The following is a 12,345-nucleotide window of genomic DNA, read 5'->3' on the forward strand; positions in this document are numbered from 1 at the left end:
GTGCGTGCGTGCGTGTGTGTGTGTGTGTGTGTGTGTGTATATATAAATATATATATATATATATATATATATTAGACTCAGAAAGCTCACTTTACATGATGAGTGCATAATTACAGCCAAGAGAACTAGTAAAAAAAAATATTCTTCATCTTTAAAGTGCATTGTTCTTGTTGAAAAGCAAGTGTAAGTAACAAATCTTTGGAGTTGGCTATAACCTCTTTACCATATAAAATACCAAATTATACAGTTATTGATTCAAAATTGCTGTCGTTTTTGCATTTTATTTTGTTATCAAGAATGCCCCACTGAATATTTTTTCTCGGAAATGAAAATCCCTTCTCTGTCATGAAAGACTTAACATATAATGCTTCACTATCTAAATGAATGTATAGATTACTGTATTTTCATGATAAATGCATCATAAGTAGTTTTTTACCTCCTAGAAAGACAAGTTATCAACTAGTTCTTGAGGATAGATCCCCGCTCTGTTGAAAGTGAACAAATGGTGATGTAGTAGTGAAACCATAATGTAAATAAGAAGCATCTCCTCACAGTGTATTGCAGCTACATGTAAATGTTTGGTCGATGTTTTACTGTGACATATTTTGTGAGTGTGGTAATCTGTTCCTGCCTCCAACTGCACTCCTTTCAACAACTACTTGATTCAGTTTCTCTCTGCTTGTCTGGGCCTCTCTTTACTTAAAATAAGTTTTCAACATGTAATTTGTGCTACCATGAGGACATGATTTCCGTCATGACTAAGTCATGGAGTCATCCTTTCTGTGCTTTGATCCCTTCTTTTCCATCAGTGCTACACGTAAAAACACAAGCAAACAAAAAAAGGGGTCACAGTCAGAAAGTGTGACAGTAATGTTTGGATGTAATCAGCTTTTAATATACAAACACCGGCCAAGTCTTCCTGCCACTGACATTAAATAAAAATGTCAATTAACACAAACTGTATGATTACACACAGAAATCTCAATATAGTCATGTAAATTTGCAACATATTACTTACAGTCCTTTCAGGTCATGAATGCAGTCACTTTTTTCAGAAAAATCATCCTTGCCTTACCCTCTGCCATTGTCAAGTACTCACAGTACTGCCATTTCATTCATCACTGTCACTCCAAAAATCTCCAGTTCATCACACATGCCTTTTGATATCCTTAGGACTGCAGAACTGCAGTAGTAAATTACTGCAAGTGTACTCACATATGTACAAATAGTAAATTATAACATAGTAATGAACATTTTCTGTCACCATTAATCATTTCAATGCTACTGTCATGAAATCCAACTTCTAAATGACACAAATCCAGCAATTAGCCATTTTTATCATACCATGAACATTGTACATGCAAATTAATTAAATATGCCCCTTTACTCATTAATGAAATATAATTTGAAGTGTTTCTTATTAAATTATAATATTTTTTAAATATTTCCTAACTCTGTCTGCATAATCTTAATGCATTTGCCACCTGTCTCAGCTAATGATGAATTAATATGGCAATGCTTGACTTTTTGGCATAAATTCAGGGCTATTTACATGTGTTATATGCAGATGATGCTAATTCACATTCATATCTATGAATCACAGTAGTATGCAAACGTGACCCAATATGTATTGGTGAATTTCGTTTTTTCACTAATCATGAATGTGTGGCCAAAGTCACTTTTATGCACATCATGCTGACAAAGTCTGTAACTTAAAAGTATGTCATAATTTTGGGACGGATTCACGAAGGCTTGCATAGAGTCTAAGAGTAGAGTAGAGTAAGACTCCATGCAGCCAACATGTCTGCCGAGCGATCCAGGAACAGCTGGTAGGGGAGTGCAACAGAGCTCCCAAAATGAGTCCTACACGGACAGGGCTTGGATATGCAAATTACCTCAATTGCAGGTGAAAGCTATGCAAATGAGGTAAATTTGCGATCCAGGAAACCCAAACCTGTCCGAGTAAGAGTAGTGTTATTTGTAGAAATGTACTCAGATGACAAGTGAGTACGGTTCTTCAAATAGCAAAACGAAGCCGTGACAGCTCCAAAAAAAGGATGCATCCAGTTGAGGAAGCATGCCAATGACCAAAAATATGGCCATTGGCAATGTTCACTGATGCAAAATAAAAATAAAATACTTTTTTTTTTCATCCCGATCCCCGGGGTTTAAGCGCAGCACCGCTCAAACGCGCTGTGCTCTAAAAGCAAGAAAATCAATAATTAAGATCCACAAATGTGGATTTTATTGCTATTCTAAATTTACTATGCAAGGGAATGGCAGGCTGATGACAACATGGCCACCAGGTAGAGGTTGCTAAGGGGGGAAGCTCAGTCAAAGAGATGTAACCAAGCATTAGTAGGCAATCCTATGCAAATGAGGGTTAGGATAGTGAAACGCAAGTTTACATAGCAAATGACCACAGTCAGTGGAGTGTCGGAGTAGGATAAGGGGCGTAACAGAGTAGAAGATAGGTGACATCACGAGAGGGGTATGCATGAAAGAAGTGAAGCTCATTGGAGCAGAGTGGCATGTGTCAGCTGTCATTTACACATCATTGGAAGAGGTGTGTCAACAGGTATACTAGGTAAAGGCAAGAAATTGAAGGCGTATGCCGTGGATAACACTAAAGTTTCTTGCTGAGAGTGTATGTGCACGGGTGCGCACCTGTAAACCCGAGTAAGACTGTGTGCGCACGTGTAAGCGTGTGTGCATGCGTTTAAGATGAAGTAAGCATGTATAAGGCAGTTTAAAGTTGTGTAAGTGTGTTTGCGCTGGTGTGCATGCATTTTCCCAAGAATAAGCAAGTTTTAGTCAGTGTAAGCATGTGTGCGCGCGTGTGAGCTGGTGTGTGCGTGTTTGCACTTGTGTGCACGGCACTGCCCCCCTGAGGAAACAGAAAGGAAAAAGGAAGCACAACAAATAGTAGGAAGTTAACCAGGGAGTACTAGCAGAGCTAGCAGGTGAAAACAATCAGAATCAGGCAATTACACAGGCAGTACACTAGCCCAGCCCAGCCCAGCACTTAAAACTTTGCAAACAACATTCCATTATGTTTCTCTCAAGAGACATTGCAACACTGCAGTAAGCTAATAGAAGTGAAAACTGAACTGAAAAAGTTTACTGAGACAAAGAAATGTTATGGGCTGCCATTGCTGTTATAAGGCGACATATGCAACATGCTGAGGGTGGTGACAATGCGAATGCTGCTGGACAACCCACAGTGAGGAGATGGAGAAGAGTGTACAGGCCCAGGGTAACCTACCAGGGGCTACATGAGCTGGAGATAGTGGAGCGCTATATAGAGTGGACAGAGACCTCATGCAGCAAATTGTTGAGCTGTGAAGGCCACGCCTCACACACAGAACCAACAGAGGGGAACCCATCCCAGTGGAAACCAAGGTATGTGTTGGCCTGAGAATATTAGCAACAGGTACCTTCCAGAGACCAACTCGTGATATGATGGGGATATCACAGGCATCAGCATCCAGGGTACTGCACCAGCTCCTGGATGCCATGTCAGCACATGTCGGTGATCATGTATATTTCTCCAATTCCCATGAGGTATTGGCCAGCAATATGCATCTCTTCCAGAAAATAGCGGAATACCCTGAGGTAGTGGGTGCAATAGACTGCATGCACATAGGCATCAAAGCACCAGCCGGTGAGAGGGGTAGGGTCTACTTCAACCTCCATCAACTGCCAGATCATGTGTGATGCCCAGGGCATAATACTGAATGTGTGTGCTGGCTGCCCTGGAAGCTACCATGATTCCCATATCTGGCATCTGATGCAGCTGTACCAGACATTTGCCAATGGGGATATCCCTCATGGTCACCTAGTGGGGGATGCTGGCTATGCGCTGGAGCCGTGGCTGATGACACCCATCAGAAACGCACACACACCTGAACAGGAATGCCATAATGAGGCACACACACAAACACGAAATGTAATCGAGCGTGTGTTTGGCCTGCTCAAGTCACAGTTCCAGTGCCTGGACACATCTGGTGAAGCCTTGCAGTACTCACCAACTACATCTACCCAAATTGTCATGGTATGTGCCATGCTACATAATATAATCCTGTGAAAACAGCTGCAGCAGGAGCAGCATAGGCCTGGGCCAAACAGCCCCCCACCATTGCCAAGGCCATCACAGGCTGAGCATGACTCGGAGGAGGAACAACGTGAGCCTGCCCCAGTAGGCAGAAGGAGGCGTGCCCAGTATGCTTTGGCCTTGGCAAAGAGACAACGCATAGCACATACACTGGCTCAGTAGGAACCCTGGAAATGATACCTCTCTCTGACTCACACAAATAGCAAAAGGGATGCCTAACTTGACACTACCTGTTTCCAAACATGTATAGGGAGTGCAGTATGTGCATCCGACATAGGCAGCCCTGCAGCACCACCTGAGGCATGATTGCCATGTGTTAAGCAATATAAAGCAGTGCTAAACAGCTTTCACCACCATTTAGTATATGTAAAGCAATTGCGCACACTAACACTAGCACAACTTTGGTCAGTGATGAGCAATATTGGGCAATGTCCTCTAATGTTGGTTAACATTGAGCAATGTTGGACAAGCCTGGTCTACGTTGGGCATAGCTGAACAAAAGCCAACATGCTCATATTTGCTCTACTGGCCCTTAAACAGTCTGGTCTGCTCAGTATGAAAATATAAAGCAGTGATAGGCCTCGAACCTAGGATACTGTGCACTACAGTCATAGTACTGAACCACTAAACCATGACAGTATTGCACTGGGCAGCCTGTATGAAGAAATGTTGATAAGTCTATGCAACGTATCTCATGGAAACCCTGCAGCCACAGCATAACCCTGTCGAGTTGTGACACAAAGATGAGCCCTGCAGTAAGAATAGAACCTGATTTTAAACACACATATAGTATAATTGTTAATATTGGTCATGTTCACACACATCAACAAATGTACTGGACTTTAGACAACAACATACTGAAAGGTCACACTGGGCATGCTCACACACTTGAATAAATGAGACAAATGTCAGGCAACAAAACACTGAAAGGACAGACTGGGCATGCTCACACACTTAGGCCATATCTGAGTATAGCAGTGGGCCACACATATCCGCCAGTTGCATGTGTTAACACAGGAACCTTTCAGTATTCACCAATCTGCCATGTGCACACAGTTATATGACAACAGACACAGATATAATGTATTGGAACCCTGTCATAATAAAATATGTTCTGCAGAAACATAGGTTGTTCGTAGAAAGTGTGAATGCAAAGAAGAGAACAAACCTGCAATCAGTATCATCAATAAACAATATGCATCCCGAACATTACTATAGGTGCATAGGTTGATACTAGCCTATCTGCCCTAGGGCATGTATAAGCCTAGCCAGAGTGTGTTTGGCTTCCGCAGCCCTGTTAGATTAGTAGACTGTGCCTGTGAATAGTAGGACACACAGGATAGGCCTTTTACATTTGCTTTATTGTGCCTCTGTCCAGCAGGGACCTAGAAGAGATTCCAGGGGTAAACATACAATCACCCATCCAGTCATCAATATGTCTCCTGTAGGGGGTCAGTGGGGGGCTCAGCCTATGCAGGACTGGTATCCCATTCCAGAGTGAGGGGAGCATCTGGGATAGAAATGTGTCCCTCCAGCATGTCCTATAAATATCTGTGCTGAGGTGTAAGTCCCTGGAGCATGCAGCTCTAAGGGATCCGGATATCCTGAGGTGGAGCATGTCCATTAATTCTGTGTTGGACATGGCTGTAAACAACAGGCACAGTTCGCATCCGAGTAGGTGGTAAGTGACTGAGTAGAGCTGGAGTTACTTTAGCTGAACTGCACAGGGCATTTGTGTGAGTCCCTAGATCCACTTGGTGAGGTACTTTTGTGGCCAATACAGTTGCTGCAGGTGTCGGGTAAGGTACATCCCAAATGGGGCCTTGTATCCAATCATGGGGCTCATGAGTATAGGGGCACAATGACTTTACTTGATCTAGATGTGAAACCTGTTGAGATAGGGAGGGCTATATAGAATGTCTGTCGAACCAGTATGGCAATGCGATTGTCAAAGGCAAGATTATAAACTAATCATGTCCCCATATCCCTAACCACTTCTACCATACTTAATGTATTAACACCTATGTGGTAATGTGTGGGCACTACGTGATTTCCAAAGGGGATGACTATGCATTTAATGGCATTCAGCTGTAGGCCATGGCTCTGGCACCAGTTATCCATCTCTGTGAGGCCCTTTTGGAGGATGCTTGTGCCAGCTGGAGAGTCAAATATGGCACCCAGTTTGCAGTCATCTGCGAACATGGTCAGCCATATTCCTCATGTGTTAGCCTGTACGTCAGAGGAATATATACTGAACAAGACAGGTCCCAGGACTGAGCCTTGTGGGATGCCATGTGTAACTGGTGTAGAGTCAGACATGGCACCTGCAATACATACCATGTGGATGCTATCCCTGATCCACGTAGCAATCCATCTTGTGACATATGTGTCGATATCTAAGCTGGTGAGCTTATGTATGATGCCCGAGTGGGGTATTGTTGTGAAGGTTTTTGCGAGGTCCAGGTAGGCTGTGTGGACTACCTTCCCTATGTTTATGGACCTGGTAACTATTTAAAGAAGTCGACCATGTTCAAGAGGCAAGATCTGCCCACAACAAAGCTGAATTGTGTAGGATCCAGTGCCTGTAGGTTCCCAATGTCTGTGTGTATGAGTGCCATGAGATGATATGCTCCATAGCTTTGCAGACCAGGCTAGATAGGCTTATAGGGTGATAGTGTCCAGGGTCTGTTGTGCCACCACCTTTGTGGAGCGGGACCACTGTTGCTGTATGCCATTCCTTGGGTACATATCCAGTAGTAAGTCTGATACTGAACAGTGACGTCATGTGAGGGTTACGTTCGTCATGAAGCTTGTGTAAGATGCAGGCTGAGACACTGTCTGGTCCCATTGATGCTGTGTTGTCTGCTTTGGAGAGGGCAGCATTCACCTGATCATCTGTGCTGTCAGGGAGGCTACACTCTGTTGGGATGGACATTTTCTCATTAGAGGGGATGGAGGGGTGACACTTGCACTGAACCTGTTTGCCAGGATGATGGCAATGTCTGTGGGTTCAGTGTATGTATTGTCATTTTACAGTAACACACAGCATATCTGGGAGTTGGCACCCAGGTTCATGACATAACTAAAGAAGGGCTTGTGATTGTTCTCAGTGTGTGGTGCAATTTACCTTTCGAAGTGGGTCTTAGATGAATTCATGAGTGCACGTAGCTTCTTGCTAGTACTGATCAGAGATGCCTTAACTTATTGGGATTGTGCTCTATCATGTAGTAGCCCCCTTCTTTTGTTGTATAGCTTATTTATGGCCGTGGTCCACCAGACAGGTCCCCTGCCTTTGGAGGAGTGAGCCTTGTTCTTATGTGGGATAGCATGATCCATGCCTTCCAGTAGGTGTCAATAGAATGTGTTTGCAAAGGATTCAGCAGTCTGAGCCGTACTTACTTCTGTCCCAGTGTCTTTGAAGGATACCACTTTGGTTTAGAGAAGTGTGACATTTGCTGTTAGTAAGTACTTCACCAAGAGAACCTCGGATGGGGATGGGGACGGGATATGGATGTCCAGTGAGATAAATGCATGGTCTGACCTTACCAATGAGGGGTATACCTCTGGTGTGGAACATGGAGTCCCCATGTTGGTGATGATCAGGTACAATATGTTTTCCCCTCATGTGGGTGTGGTGACCAGTTGTGACATAGCATTTGTGTTTAGAAATTCTAGCAACTGTTGGGCGAGGGTGTTGTGGTTTGAGTAGTATTCCTAGTCAATGTTTCTGTAGTTGAAGTCACCCCATATTTTGGTGTTTGTAGAGACTGTCATATCCTCCAGTGTTCCCAGGAAAGCTGAGTGGGGTTCCTGAGTTCAGGAGGGTGGTCTGTAGCAGGCTACAAACTGAAAGGCAGTTTTGCCCACTGTTAGTTGCACATGTATGGTCTCTGATGTTTCCTGCAGTGCTACTAACCTGGAGGTGTGTGTGTCTGTGATTGGTTGGTCCGAGTCTTGTGGCCGAAAAGCATGGTATGAAGTATAACCTGGTAGTACTGGTGTGCACTTGGGAGCCTGAACCAGGTATCTGTTACTGCACAGATATTGACATTCACCATACTGAGGAGAGTCTTGAGTGCATGCATTCTGGGGTCTAGACATCTGGTGTCGAGCAGCATTACCCGTACTTTCTTTTACCTTGTATTGTCCATTGAGGTGGGTTTGTCATTTGAGCACTGTAAGGGTGGCAACAGCCTTAGCCAGTATTTGAAAGTACAGGAGTGACAGGTGCAAGCTGTCCATAGCGAAGCTACGTGGCATGTCGAGCATGTCATCCCAGGCTGACAGACACTGGATCCCCTTTGAATGACACCAATATGTTAGCCAGCTGTTACACTTGATCAGCTTGTCTGTATACTGTGCCATCATTCTTGGTGAGGGTAAGATGCTACACAAGGTCAGGGTCATACTGGCCTGGGTTACATGATCAGAGAGCTCCTCTATGTCACTTGTCATGTAGTCCAAGGAGGAACATCTGAGGTAATTCACACCAGCATGGACAATGATGGAGCCATATTTGTACTTGCTTTGGAGTGACCTGAGTGCATGTCTAATGTGGCAGAACCTGCCACCCGACAAACAGCTCAAAGTGTCCTTCTCCATGTTCAGCCTGGTGAGTGTGACGTCAGTGTGTCTGACAATAGAGTCATCGATTACAGGTGTATTAGGTGTATTTTTAGCCCTAAGGGCAGTGACTGTGTGGCACACTGACTTTGTGAACCATGTGATATGTGGGCAATGTCGTGGGGTAGCAGTTTTCTGGGTGTCTGCTTAGGAGGCCTCTGCTGCTTAGGCAGATATTATGTAGAGCCTCCGAGTATGTATTTGTGTGGTAATGTAGTTTGTTTGCTGTCACTATAGGTCTATGTGTGATGGAGTTGTGGTGTGTGTGGTTACCTTCACCACCTGATAGACTGTGCCGGTCATGGTTCTAGAGAGCTCAGCCTCCCGTTGTCTATATGGTTGCATCTCCCACATATATCTGAGTTTGTTGGGAGGAGGTGAGGGTTGTCTGTGTACATAAGGCAGTTGTAACATTGCCTCAAAAGTCCCATATTCACCAGCTAGCCTGGAGAGTACACGCAAAACCAACCGTTGGACATGCCAGGATATTATGATGACATACTCTCTGTTGACTGATCAAAAGGGATCAGTAGGGTGTTAAGTGTGTAAAAGAGTATAACAGGGGTTTAGTGCTCAGGTATGTTGGTGTTTTTGAAAGATTATCTGCAAAGGAGTCCAGACAGAACCATGACACTTCCTTCAGCTATGTCATACACAGCACTGTACACACATATATGTCCTGATTCAGGGCCAACTGTACCTGACTGACAATGCCGACTTCCTGTCAGACAGGCCCATACATACATACACACCTCCCACTGACAAATGTCCCTATCATCATACCGGGAGATATCACATGTAGAATGGGTAAACAGCTCCTTCCAAAGCCGAAAACATGGCATCAATTGGATGACATTGTTTCCCGATATGTGTCATAAGTGAACTACAGGACAAACAGACCCTGCACCTGAACAGTCTGTTGAGCCACACCCTCTCTACAGGATCTGAAACTGTTGAATGTGTTACAGCAACATATGGCACACCCCACAAGTGTTGGTGCACAACAGACCATGGGAACTATAGTCCTATAAGCCTATGACGTCTGATCTGCAAGGCCATTGAGTCCATCATTATTGAAGTCATGAACAGAGCTATTGAAAGCCAACAAACACACAGCCCTACCAACTGTGGTATGATCATGGGCAGATCATGGTTCCCATACCTGCTAGACTGTTTTCAAGGCAGACACCCAAGACACACGTCACTGAAGGGAGCTACACATGTCCCATATAGACTCTGAATAGCCCTTTATCAACATCACAGACACATGTTGTATCCACAAATTCAACAACCTGTGCATAAATATGTATTGTCATATGAAGGAATGGAAATTTGTCCACAGAGAGATCACACAAGCTAAGAATTGTGGAATCATGTTCAAGATGTTAACACCTGCTGACCCACATGGTTTATTCCTGGGATTGCATAAAACAAAGTGCACACACATTACCATGTCCAGTCTGATGATGTCAGCATCCTACAAATATAGCAGGAGAAAATAAAGCACCCAGTAAAACATATACCGCCTCGTGTTAATGCATACCTCTGTAGTATCATAACATAGTTAGGTAGGGGTTTGAATCCTGCAATTGCTCTGTGTGTGTGTGGAGGGGATATATGTGTGTGCGTGATTTCCTGTAAGAGGAGTGCCCTTTTTGGAGACTAGGTACACATATGAAAAGAAGTAGATTCTTCTTTGGCAAGTCTGATGATGTCAGCATCCTAGAAATATAGCAGGAGAAATGAAAACACCCAGTAAAGCATATAGCGCGTTGTGTTAATGCATATCTCTGTAGTATCATAACATAATTAGTTAGGGATTTGAATCCTGCAATTGCTCTGTGTGTGTGTGATTTTTTGTGAGAGAAGCGCCCTTTATGGGGACTAGGAAAACACATGAAAAGAGGTAGATTCTTCCTTGGCAAGTCTGATGATGTCAGCATCCTAGAAATATAGCAGGAGAAATAAAAACACCCAATAAAGCATATAGCACTTCGTGTTAATGCGTATCTCTGTAGTATCATAACATAGTTAGGTAGGGGTTTAAATCCTGCAATTGCTCTGTGTGTGTGTGTGTGGAGGGGTGTATGTGTGTGTGTGATTTCTTGTGAGAGGAGTGCCCTTTTTGGAGACTAGGAAAACACATGAATAGAGGTAGAGTCTTCTTTGGCAAGTCTGATGATGTCAGCATCCTACAAATATGGCAGGAGAAAAAAAAACACCCAGTAAAGCATATAGTGCATCGTGTTAATGCATATTTCTGTAGTATCATAGCATAGTTAGGTAGGGGTTTGAATCCTGCAATTGCTGAGTGTGTGTGTGTGTGTGATTTCCTTTGAGAGGAGTGCCCTTTTTGGAGCCTGTGAAAACACATTCAAAGAGGTAATCTCCTCTTTGGCATGTCAGATGATGTCAGCATACACCAGTGGAAAGAACAGTTTCCAGTTAAGCATATAGCATGTCATGTTAATGCAGATTTCACAAGTGTCATAACATAGTTAGGTAGGGGTTTGAATCCTGCAATTGCTGAGTGTGTGTGTGTGACACTGTTGGTTATGACATATCAGTAAAACAACAGTATGTGCATTGCATACTTCCGATATCTGTCTGGCACATGCATATATGTACACATGACCTCAATTGTTATCTGTGTGGCAAATACATATATGTACATGTGACCTCAATGAGTTCATAGGTGTGAAGCCTGCTTTCTACACAAATACACCTGTTACCATTGACAGTCTGTGCTGCTGCTTCTCAGATCTTAGGTCACATATGTATGTATGTGTCAAGGTCAGCCACTGTAGTGATCTGTGGCCTAGGTCATCTGTGTCACACACACCCATGACAGTTTCTATAGAATAGTGTGATTGAGGGTTCATGCCTGGGGTATATGTCAGACATGTTCAAACACAACACAGTCTGTCAATAATGGCCATTCATTACAGGTGTACAACACCTCCATGGATATGCATACAGACCCCTTCATGCTTATGTGATGTACTGAGGGACATCAGCATACCTTTGGAAATGTGAATACCAAAGGGCAGATGACATAACATGTGGCTGTATGTACAAATTGGTACCCCTGCTACATGTTGTGGGCTACTAACAATGTGGTACTGTCAGGATACTATGTATTGTAAATGTGGATGACTATGCTATAGTTGGCTTATAGCTTTACAGCATGTGTTTGTCAACAGGTATCTGTCTGTATGATACCCTTGTGGAGGATAAGTGTTTCATCTGGAGAATGCATTGTAGGCCACTGTATGCATTACCAGATCTGGATGGAGATATCCCTAGTGTGTTTGCTTGTACCTGGGATGTCTACATGCCAAACAGGAGTGGTCCCAGGAATGGGTAGCGGCCAATACCACTGGTTACTGGTATAGTATAGTACCAGTAGGACTCAAATGCTACTGTGTATCCTACATCTGTGTGTCAGTTGTCAAGACATCAGCTAATGATTGGGTAAAGTCAGGCTGTTGAGGTTATGTATACTACCAGTATACAAAACAATGACTGATATAAACAGTATCACCCACAGCATAGTGTCAAAATATGTCATACACACATGTGTACCCAAGTCATAACATGTGTGCAGT

Source organism: Protopterus annectens, chromosome 2.part0, assembly GCF_019279795.1.
Source record: "Protopterus annectens isolate FY-2018-M chromosome 2.part0, PAN1.0, whole genome shotgun sequence".
NCBI classification, from domain to species: domain Eukaryota; kingdom Metazoa; phylum Chordata; order Ceratodontiformes; family Protopteridae; genus Protopterus; species Protopterus annectens.